The 12,380-nt window shown below is 38.8% G+C and overlaps 1 protein-coding gene across 7 annotated transcripts in view; it reads right to left on the bottom strand.

Annotated features, from left to right (window-relative positions):
- agtpbp1 (ATP/GTP binding carboxypeptidase 1) overlaps positions 1 to 12,380 on the bottom strand; it is a 239,983-nt gene that overhangs the window by 164,396 nt on the left and 63,207 nt on the right. The gene's annotated exons all lie outside the window — the stretch shown is intronic.

Raw genomic sequence — 12,380 nt, 5'->3', positions numbered from 1 at the left:
ACATACTTTCCTAGGATATGCAAGAACAAGTTCACAACAAATGCTTCTGGGGCACTATAAACAATATAAAGATATAATAGGGCACACAGTATTGAATTAAAGTGAAAAATATAAATTAACAATCACTCAAAATTATATTATATGAAACTTTATTCAAAATTCCATTTAAGGGCATTTTGAGCTGATTTTTAGTTATTTTTGGTGTTACTTGTTCAAATGGCAAAATCTCATTTTTCAACGGATTGAAGATGCAGTGAGATCATAATATTACATATTACCTCTAAATGAAAAGGAAGCTTTAAAATCATCAAATCTTCTAATTTTCATTAGAAAGCAGAAATAACAACATATTTTTGTTCTCACTAATAATTCTGGACTTTTGCTTATGTTTGCTTGCTTTGCATGCTCAGTTTTGTGACTTGAAACACACTCCTTTTTTGCAATTTTTTTCTTCTTTTTGCATTTACCTGCATCGTGATGTTCTTTTGAACATAAGCAGACACTTATGATCATACAGTATTAGTTTTGTTAAAAGAAGCCCCTGCTGACACAATAAAAGGTCCTCTATGTTCCTTTTAAGGCTAGTGTATGGGCTTAATACATCTGTGTATATATATGTATATATATAACTTGGGAGAGAGACTAGGGAGACGAGACGTGATCTTCTCGGAAGACAATTTGAAAAACCAGTTCACACAAATTATGCAATTTGTTCAAATAGATTATTTTTATTTCTATATAAATATGCCTCTCTGGTGCTTTTAATTTCACAAACCATCTTGGCTTGATGGAGGTCCTCGATTCAAAAGCACATTTTTATTATTTTCTGTTATTTAAAACACTTGTACAGATTTCCGCTTCCTTGCCTCGCTGTGATGACACAAGGGAGGGAGTAAAAGAAAAAAAAGAATAAAGCCTATTAACAGCTTCCCATTTTGGGGAAACTTGCAAAAAGGGCCTGTGCATTCCTGCCTCAAGCAGCCCTTCAGAGAAGGCTTTCAGCAGCAGAGGATATGTTGTAATATATAACCATGCTGCTCTAAAGTCAAATGCTCTGGACAGACTGGTCACTCTGTCACACAACATGAAGTTTACTCAGTAGAATTTTACAATTGTTTTATTTTTTTCTGGATATCTTTGTACAATATATGACTGAACTTCTCTACAAATGCTATAGTCTTTTTTACTGTGCAGTATTTAACAGAACTTTGGATTTTTACACAATAGTACACTATGTTAGATTTTTGTTCTTGCTTGTATGCCGCACAGTTCACCTTACAACAGAGCAGTTTATGATTATCCACACTGCTAATCATAATTGAAATACGGTGCATGAACATTACATTTTACTCCCTTTGGATTCATATCTTGTTTACATTAAGAGTGTTTAAGATGCTCTCATTATAATGGTTTTGTTGGTCTTAGTGTAATTTTGTGTATAGAAAATGGTTTATTCATACTTGCACAGTTTGATCTCCATAATAATCTGACTGGTGATTTTAATGTTTTTGTGTTATTTTACTTCAGTTTTAAGTAAATGAATAATATATAAAATGAATAATTAATCTCATGAGTAGGCTACAATTAATATCCTGTTATCAAGACCAAGCTAGATCAATAAGACTTTTACAAACACATTTTTAAAGGATGCAAAATAGCATCTAATTATCATTATTGTCAAGTCCCAGAAAATACTGAGATACAGATTTTGCCACTATAGCAAAACCCTAGTTCATGCACACACCCAGACTTGTTTGTATTGTACAGGTGCAGATTAGAAGTCACTATTCACCTTACTAAACAAGCTTCTGAGATATTTGACGAACACTAGATTGCCTAGAGACAACTAATACAGCATTGTGCAAATTACAGAAATATAGTGACTGGGCAGTTACATACACTGTTAGAAAGCAGAAAAGGTACACCCAGAAGGCATCCAGTTTAGAATACTGTAATATAATACACTACTGATCATTTGGAAATGCATGCAGTTTAATGTCTTAATGTTTCATAAAATCAAGGCATTGACAAATAAATAATGGCAAATTAAAAAAATAAGTCTAGGAATCATTAAATGTACAAAATTGTATTCAAATTTTTGATTCATAAAAGTATCCATGCTTTGCTGATACAACATTCAAACTATGCTTTTGATTCAGAATGTTCAAGTTACCAACTCTGCCACCAGCAAAAGAACCCCAATCCATCACATTTCCTCCTTCAAGTTTGACAGTTGGTGTGACACACTGAGGAACCATTCTTTCACCAACTAGACAGCATACAAATGCCCTGGGTGATGAACCAAAGATTTTAAATTTTGATTCAACTGTCCACAAGACTTTCTTCCTGTCTGCACTAGTCCACAGCTGGTATTTTAAGGTCCTATTTTGTCCTTTAAAGAATGGCTTTCTTACTGCAACACACCCTGTCAAACCTGCAGCACAAGTCTCCTCTTCATAGTACAAACTAAGACTTGCTTTTTTTGACCACTGTTAAGCTGTGCTTGAAGCTGTTGTGCTGTGAGGCACAGATCACCAAAGCTGGTGACCCTCAGAGGTTTGTCTTCCATTTGGTTTATGACTTTGGGTCTGCCAGATCTCTTCCTTTGGATTGTGTAGGACACCTCACTCACTGATGATTTTGTTTTTCTTTTTTTGCAGTTTTTCTAAATGAAATGCCCACATTCTAAGGGTAATAATCCTCAGTCTCATTTCATTTGTTAATTGCCATTTTCTTGCCATTATCACTAGAATTTACAACTTTCTACTGTGTAATATTGCCCAAGTAGTACTTCAAAGGGTGTAGTAACACAGACTGTTCCAACTCTGCTTTAAGACAAACACAAACTCTAAGTAATCCACAGAAATCGGGATACCTGTGCAAATTGTTTGCTTCAGCTTGCAAGGCTTAATGTACTTTAATTGCTGCAGAATATCTATAGGTTGTAACCTATTAGTTGTTCCCTGAAGATGGCCCATTTGAAATATTTTTAAATTTTCCTTTTTCAGTTTTTGCCAACCTAAACTTTAAATTTAAACCTCTGGCAGTTTCTTGTTTACCTTTTCACCATTTTAAGTCATTCATTGCATTTCAACTGATTAAATCAGAAAAAATGGAGGTGTTCTAAAACTTCTGACCAGTAGTGTATATGGTAAAGAGAGATGGCAGACAATATTATGATCCAACAGTTAAGGTCAGTGGAGAACCCAATGGTGATACAGACTATGGTGAAATTTATACCACTGCCGTCAAAATGTGGTACTTACATCACTACAGAAACTGTTTGTATTACAACATGTTGTACCATACTATGTTAAGCGTTTTTCATGACTAGTGGAAATCATCACAACTCCTGCAAATACCGGAGATTTGAGTGAGGTTATATAGTTGACCCCCTCACAAACAGTGATAGTGCTTCAGTCAAATAATGGAACAAAATGGATGGGAAAGCATCCACAGTCCACTGGTGTTGTCAAATATGAGAAAAGGAGGGTCCTCACAGTTGTACATGTGGTTTTGGACAGCTCAAACATAAAGATACACTATAAAACTGGTATCAGAATAGAGGCAATATTTATTCAAACATTCACAGGTGCACACCTCAAAGCCACTGTGGCATCAGAAGTGACCACTTGGACCATGTGCAATCATCACCTTGAAATTGGATTGAAGTCACACATTTATGTTGCACAACTGCCACTCATTCACTTTAGCTGCCAGTTAAGCTTGCAGTGGGTCCTTAAACATGTCAACTGGAAGGAGGAATAAGGGAGACTTTCATCTTTACTAAAAAATTAGATACTTCAAGGGAATGACAGATGGTTGTACAAGTTTCTGACAGAGATCTGGTTAGTGGTCATGTATACACTTCTGACACAAAGGGCCAAACACTGGACATCATGGTGTGGGGTGATATCACCTACAATGCTCACATCTCTTGTTTGTGGAGGGGACTCTGACCAGTGCTACCTATATCAGGGACATCTTACAGTTATTTCTGATCCCGTTCCTAGATAAAATAGGAAGAACACAACACCCTCCCATATTCAGCACACTCAATGTTTTCTAGAGGGTGTTTGTCGACTCTCTTTGCCAGCATGGTCACTGGACCTCTTATCAATCAAGCATCCAGAACTGGACTGGATAGCATGATTCCTCATCCCAGCCACCAGCTATGAACCTTGACATATTGTGCCTCCAGGTTGAAAGGGTATTGACTTGCATTTCATAGGAGGTCATTTGTCATCTGTATGATTGATTCCATACCAGAGTGTAGGCCTGCATTGCTGCATACTCAAGTATAGCAGTTACAAAAACACACTTACCATCAAATAGATCCAAACCCTCCAGCAAAGGCAATATTCCATTCAATGCCAAATCATCTAGTTGGGAAAAGCTGCCAGCAGCATCATTAATATAAAAAAAGCACTTCTTTGGTGGTAAAGGACTCTGGCCATGCTATTTCAATTACACTGCACACCAAATCAGTATCCCAAAAACTCATCGGTCTCTCCATGTAAATGAATGACAATCTGTTTACTCTGTCCTAATTCAGATCGTTTTCCTGATGACATTTACTTTGCAGCAATCCAAACCCTCTTCCAGATGCCTAAAGCATGCAACTGATACAGAGGACGAGCAGAACTATACACATCCTGATTTTACCATACACTCCACAACTGGAAGCACCTCTTACTTACATCCACATCTTAGCCCCCCCAGTTGGTCTAGAAGTCAACTTGCGGCTTTATTTTTTCTTTAAAATGTTAATCCTACAAATTTTTTTACAGGAAGTCTATATATGAAACTAGTACACTAAATAAAGACTAAAATACAACTCTGAGAGGAATGTGAGTGTCACAGTGAACACAGATGCATGTCAAGATATTTTCATCCCCAACTTTGAGTGACGTCAAAGACAGACAGAATGCTCTACGGAGATGCTGCTGGGTCATTTTTATAAAGTTGTGCACTTTTAGACACTTTTTTTTTTTTTTTTTTAGTAAAATTGAAAAATATAAAGTCTTAAATACAGGGTGCTTCCCAGTTTACATGTTTGGCCCATCAGCAGGCTTGCCGACTTCTGTGGGTTAGCATGTGGCACACTATGTAATAAACAAAGCACATTATACCACCTTCCGTGTGTTATGTTCATAAAAAGCTCAGATGACTCTCCTATCAGAAACTTAGTTTAATGGTGTGATGCCTATAAGGTGTTCTTTTTATTTTCCACTAGTGTATTTTATTATGTATCTCTTCAGTTGAGCCTATCTTTAGTTATGTTCTTCCTTGCTGGTTTGGAAATTTTAATATAACAACAAAATAACAACAAAAAACGGACTAAATCAAACTGTAAAATGGAGCACAAAAATAACGTTTCATCAATTCAATCTCACAAACCTGTTTAATAATGCAAGTATTATGGAAAGAGGAGTGTATTTTATCCACCACATTCTCAATTCCGGTTGTTGCCATCAGGTCACAGAATCAAGGTTCAAATGAGGTCAGGTTGAGGAGCACGCACTGGTACAGGCGGACACACGGTCCAGTCCCACCCCCCGGAAATTACCCTCTATCTGCCTCAGCCAAATGTTACGTGGGTGTCACCTTGGCATGGTCCAGCCGCTCAAGTCCTTCACAATGAGGATCCTGTGAGTTGGATCACCCTCTAGGAATTGCACCACATGGCTGTAGTGCCGTAACTGACGCTCCCTTACAATGCAGGTAATGTGCCTAGTTTGACACAAAGTCAAACCAGCGGTAGCTAAGAATTCCCCGAAGAAACACAGTACTGAAGGAGTCCAGGCTTCATTTCAGGTCACTGGATAGTGTCCATATCTCACAACCATTTAGCAAAACAGAAAGCACCAGGACTCTAAAGACTTGGAACTTCATGCTTTTGCAGAGATATCGGAACACACCCCTTTCCAGCGACCTCATGAGCCCCCATGCTCTCCCAATCCGTCTTATTAACTTCATAGGAAGAGTTACCAAAAGACATGAAGGTCACCATTGAGGTATGTAAACCTCTCGACAAGGTCGACATTCTCTCCGCACATCAACACACTGCTGATGACTGTGCACAAGAGGTCATTAAAGGCCTGAATCTTGGTTTTATTCCAGGACACTTGCAAGCCCAGACACTTAGACTACTATCTCAGTCTCTCGAGAGCCCCAGGGCCTCCATTGACTCCACGAAGATCACAGCATTGTCAAAAAAGTCAAGATCAGTGAATCTCTCTTCACCAATAGATGCCCCACAGCTGCTGGACTCCATGAGGTTCTGTCTCATTTTCCTAGTAGGTGGTAGCCTACTGGACCCTAAACTGATCATCAGAGTAGCAACTACAAGGCTGTGATCAGAATTAAAAAACTGGGCACTTCTGTTGACCCTGCAATTCTGTAGGAGCATCCAGCGTCTGCCCACGAGAATGTATCAATCTCCTTCACCGCATCGCCATTATTGGAGTACCAAGTCCAACAATGTGGCTCAGGGTGCTGGAACCAGGATCCAGAGATCTGCAGCCCCAGACCTTTTGCAAAGTCAAGGAACGTGGAGCCACTTTCACAACACCCATGGGGACCGACACTATCCTCATAGCCCTGTCAATAGTTGTGCTGAAGTCACCCATGACCAGTTGAGTGTCACTTCACCTCATATCAAGGTTTCAAGGATAAAAAAACAACGGTTTCAAATATACATTTTTATTCTATCTGCTATTAATCTTCTAAATAAGTAACATTTTAATAAACATCCAAAGGCTTAAATCATAGGATGAACAGTGAGCATTTGCATCAAATCGTCAGTCATGTCTAAATGTTGGTTTAATTATTATGTCTAATACATTTGATTTAAAATTTTCACCATATGTATAATTCTCACTGCTAGAATTTATTTATTTCTACTATATTTGATTGTTGTGTTCTTTGTTGATGTGGTTCTAATGTTATGTCATGGTCTCTCTGTAAATCCTACTTACAAAACAAATTTCCCTCTTGGAACAATAAATAAAACTGAATTGAATTAAACTGTATATATATCTCACATTAAATTAAAATTAGCTGGTCTGGATAGGCAATCTAGAATTTCTTCCTCTCTACATGCAAGAATGTGTAGCCCATTATATAAAAAACTGTTTAATTTACATATGAAAAAAATCCACTAGTTTAAAATATTGAGAATTGTGTACCAATTCAGGGGCATTTTGAACAATGTCAGTGTAACTAAAACATTAAAAAGAAACCTTTATTGAAATATTTCATATAACGCTTAAAGACGTAAATACTGAAGATATGTCTGTGTCATTCAAAATAGCTCTGCGAAACACTGCTTGTAGTTGATTTTCTTATTAAAAATTAGAGATAAATTAGATTTTGCTCACTTTAACACATCAGTTTCTAAAACTCCCTTTTATTTAATGTTGAGACAATTCTATTAAGCAAACTTGTAGATAGGTCTGTAATTTCAGAACAATTTGAAAAGTTCTTATTCTTGGAATCACAGACAAACAGGCAAAAGTCATTCTCCAAATAATTTATTTATCATCAATTTGTCCTGACAAATGTTAATAGAATTCAAGTTCAAACTTTCTAATATCAATTAGCTCTAACAGGCAGCATGGAGTTTACATATTATCCCTGTGTTTGTGTGGGTTTCTTCCAGGTGCTCCAGTTTCCTCCCACATTCCAAAGACATGCAGGTTGTGTGGACTGGCAATACTAAATTGGTGTATGTCTTTTTGAGATGATGTTTTTGACTGGTGCCTTGTGCCGTACACTTGCTTGGACAGGCTCCAGTTTTGCTGTAACCCCTACTCATGTTACAGCAGGTTTGGAAAATGATGGATGGATTAGCACTAAAATGCCACCAGACTCCAGCTTCATTTGGCTACATGTTTTTACTTTAACCCAGCAGTTTTTTTTTTGGTAATTTATGTTGTTAAAAGCCTTTAGAGTATCAAAAGACCGCTAATCTCTTATCACCCTCTTCCAAGTCATCCAGGGTGCATAACCATTCTCAACAATCAATACAGCAAGTATTCAACCTAATCCATTGGTACATTGCTGGCACCCGGCCTAATCTTGTTCATATGGATGAACACTGTACTAACCCCTAATACAAACAGAATTTACAATGTACTATCAAATTAAAAATGGCAGCATTTCTTGGATAACCTCTTCTTTAACCACCAGATTTACATTCTGGACCTATTCCTCTTGGTTGCTCCTAATTTGGTCTTTCATTGTGTGAAACTAGAAAAAGGAAAAAAAAAAAAAATCAGAAAGCTAAGATTTTTATCTTCTTCTATAATGCGCTACTGTGGCTGTTCGTCTGTCCAGGATTTTAAATCACCTGTAGCTCGCAAACCGTTTCACCTATTGACTTGAAATTTGGTACACATACTGTATACTATGTGACGTCTACTATCCGCTTTCTGGGTGATGATTTTATTACTCTTTTTATTTTTATTTTATTGTAGAATCAACTCTCTGCTGCGCGCAGCAGGGTGGCCGTGCGGCGCATGCATATGGGCGCCGTTCTCATTCCCTACCACCTTTGCTAATCATTCTTGAGGCAGATTGAAGACTTAAGTGCCAGATTAAGTGAAAAATTAAAGAAAACATACTAAGTAATTGCAACACAAAAACTAACTTAATCAGTTTTAACGCGAAAAGATGCCGACGAAAGAAGAAGCAGTGGGCCGCTAGGGTGGAGTAAAGAAGAGCTGCTCAGGAAGCAGCAAGCACATCAACCTCTGAGCAAACGAATGCTAAACGTACAGAGAAAGAGTATGAAAACTAGGAATGATCAACTTAAGTGTATTCCGTGCAGTGCGCCGTTACTGGTATTGAATAAAGGACATAATGCATTAATAAATTTTACTGCTTTTCAAAAAATTTAAAGTAGTTGTGTTACACATACTGCTAGGAATGATCAACTTAAGTGTATTCCGTGCAGTGCGCCGTTACTGGTATTGAATAAAGGACATAATGCATTAATAAATTTTACTGCTTTTCAAAAAATTTAAAGTAGTTGTGTTACACATACTGCATGTGTACATCATATTATATGGCCGTTACACGAGGAGAGCTTGACAGGGCCATAGAAGGGCATTAACACAGCAGCAGGACCGGTATCTGCAGGAGCACTGCCAGAGCCCTACAAAATGACCTGCAGCTGGATAATGGTGTGCATATTTCTGACTAAACTGTCAGAAATACACTCCATAAGGGTGGCATGAGGGCCTGATGTCCACTAGTGGGACCTGTGCTCACAAGCCCATCACTAAGCAGCTTCATCGTCATTCACCAGGCTCTGCCATCTGTGCCTTGTTCTTTTTACAACATATGACAGACATGAAGAGTCCAGAGATTGCATGGTGAACATTATGCAGCGTGCAGCATCATCCAGTATAACTTTTGGCGGTGGGTCAGTGATGGTCTGGAGAGGCATATCCTTGAAGGGTCGCACAGACCTGCACATGCTAGGGAATGGTACCTTGACTACTGTTAGGTACTGGGATGAAATCCTCAGAGCCAGTCAGTGCTTATGATAGTGCACTGGGCCCTGGGTTCCACCTGGTGCAGGATAATGCCTGGCCTCATGTGGCCAGAATGTGTAGGCAGTTCCTCGATGACAAAGATTTTCATGCCATTGACTGGCCTGCATGTTGCCCTGACCTGAATCCAACTGAGAACCTCTGGGATGTTATGTATCAGTGCATCTGACAGCACCAAGTAGCTCTACAGACTGTCCAAGAGCTCATCAATGCCCTGATCCAGTCTGGGAGGAGATCCTCAAGGAAACCATCTGCTGTCTTATCATGCCCAGACATTGTCAAGAGTGTATACAGGTACTGTAGGTGGAGACCATACAGACTAATGAGTCACATTATGAGTTGCAGTTATGAAATTCATGCAAATTGGATCAGCATGTGATTTCTGTTTTTTACTTTAATTTTCTGTGTGATGTTGAATCCAGCCCTCAGTGGGTTCCATCGACCATTGTTACATCATTTTGTTCTCAACAAATTATATAGTTTTACTCAGTAAAAACTTTCCACTTCAATATTTTGTTCATCAAGATCGGTGTGATATAAGTGCTCCCTTAATTTTTTTGAGCAATGTATTTCAGCTAGGGTTTGCCCTTGGCAAGGGTTCAAATCTTTGTTTTATGTCTTATTTGTTCATTTTTGATTCTAATTATTCTTTGTATTTGATTGTGTTACTGTATGTCTGTGGTATAGCGGGTCCTCCATAGAGGGGCCACCTTTTAAAATAAATAATCGCTGCACTCGCGGCTTAGCAAGGGGGTGTGGTGGTGTGTGGCCGAGTGCTTCTTGGGGAATTCGTGATGCGGGCGATTCTCACTTAAATGTACAGATGAGGAGTCATCCACATCAGTAATTGTTCTCGGTAGCTGCTGATTTCCACAGCTGTTCCACGTCCCTGTGAAAAATAGAAGCGCAAGGCGGCTAGCAGAAAAAGATAAGGAAAAAAGAGAAACAGAGGTTGCAGGAGTGAGGAAGAAAGCAGGAAGCAGTGAGGAGAAAGCCGGTGTGTGTTAGAGAGAGAGAGAAAGAGAGAGAGTGTAGGCTCGCAGGCAGCTGGACAGTTGAGCCCTAGCAGGATGTTTGGCCGACACTTAGGGCAGTTGATTGTGGACGCTCCTGCTGAGCATTCGGTGAGGAGCGGGAGCGACCAGGAGAAGGATAGCTCGCCGCGGAAGACAGCGGGAGTCAGGAGGCTTGGAAGGTGGATTCCCAAACATGAGCGTCCTGGCCGTTGGGGGAAGCCAAGTCTCGGTCTAGGTGAGCAGAACCATGTAGGGCGACTCTCCTGTTGCGAAGCCCGATGGGAGAAGCAGGAGAGTCGCCAGGTAAAAAGAAGGCACCAGGCTTTGTTTTTAAAGAGACTGATTTCAGCTGTTGTTTTACCTCATTTTAAAGGATTTATTTGTTTTTTTTTTAACCTCCACCTTTTACTCGTTTTAAGGGATTACTTATTTATGGATATTTGAGGCACTGCACTTTGTTTGGACACTGTTTTGATTTTAATAAAAGCACTTGTCATTTTTACACCATCCCCTTGCTTCATTGTTATACCTCACTGCCAAGCTCATCGGTGGTGCTGGGTTCAAGGGCGCCTGGAAGGATGATGGGAGCGTGGAGCGAACCCGCATCGTAACAACGTCTGCCTTGTATACATTCTATGTGTTTCTTGAGTGGTTCCCCAAGAGGTGGAGCCACCTGCCCATCACCACATATTTCTTACAGTTCAATAGAATGCGCTTGGGAGTTGGTGAGTCTTATTGTAATTACAGTATAACCAAATGTGCCAAAATTATGTAACCAAAATTCTAATGTAAGATTGTAAACTACATTAAATTCATGTACGTTACCAAACTGGAAGAATCCCAACTCTGCACAAATCAGTGGGTTAGAAATGCATTTATTTTATTTAAAATTAAACAACTAACTCAATGAACAAGATATGCCGGGCTTCCTGCATAATCTTATTGATCTCTCTCCCTCTCTGAGGTGTCATGTTTGACATAATTAAATTTGAAATATAAAATCTTGCAATGTAATACTGATTGTATACATTCATCTGAGAAAAATGTAATGTAATGTATAAGCTTATGTTACAGAAGGTGATTTTTTTTTTTGGTTTGAAAACCAAACATAAATATTTACTTTTATTATCACTTTTTCCTGAAAAATTGTATTGTATGCCTTCATGAAAAATATATGAACAAAACCTGGAAGATAGTTTCTTCCTAGAAGGAGGACTTATACAACAGGAATTTTACCTGGAAAGAATGAAGATAGATATATGTGGGTGTCATTCCATATATCTACTTTGTGCAACCCTATTTAAAATTAGTGCTTTGGAGCCATTATTGTAACGGATGTTGGCCGATGAAGAAACGTGAAGCCACATAGTAGGATACACTACTTCTCCAGGCCTGACAGAAACATCAAAGTAGTCAAGGAGGGATGAAATATGATCCTGCTTTTATTATATATGTGTAGGCTGCTAAAATGTAGTTTCAAGTTCCTGACTGTTGCAGAGATTTTGAAATAAAATGTCCTGCAAGGAGAACGATGAAAATGACTAAAAGATGAAAACCAAAAGGTGTATGCACAAACCTAGTCTGTAAAATGAGAAGGGTTAGGAGAGCAAATTAAATCTTTTGCAGAACTAAACCATGAAACCAAAAGCTGAAGTCAAGGAGTCAAAAGAGAGTTTCAGAATCAGAAAATCTTACTCCCAGTTTGGGTTTCTAAGTCCGGAGTTATACTTCATGCGACGCGACACATGCTGCAGCGGACGCACCTGCTACGCAAGCGTTGAAGTGTTTATACTTGCGCGCGTAC

Source organism: Erpetoichthys calabaricus, chromosome 5, assembly GCF_900747795.2.
Source record: "Erpetoichthys calabaricus chromosome 5, fErpCal1.3, whole genome shotgun sequence".
Taxonomy (NCBI): domain Eukaryota; kingdom Metazoa; phylum Chordata; class Cladistia; order Polypteriformes; family Polypteridae; genus Erpetoichthys; species Erpetoichthys calabaricus.
The sequence above is the reverse complement of the archived record's forward strand: the minus strand, read 5'-3'. Positions and strand labels throughout refer to the sequence as shown.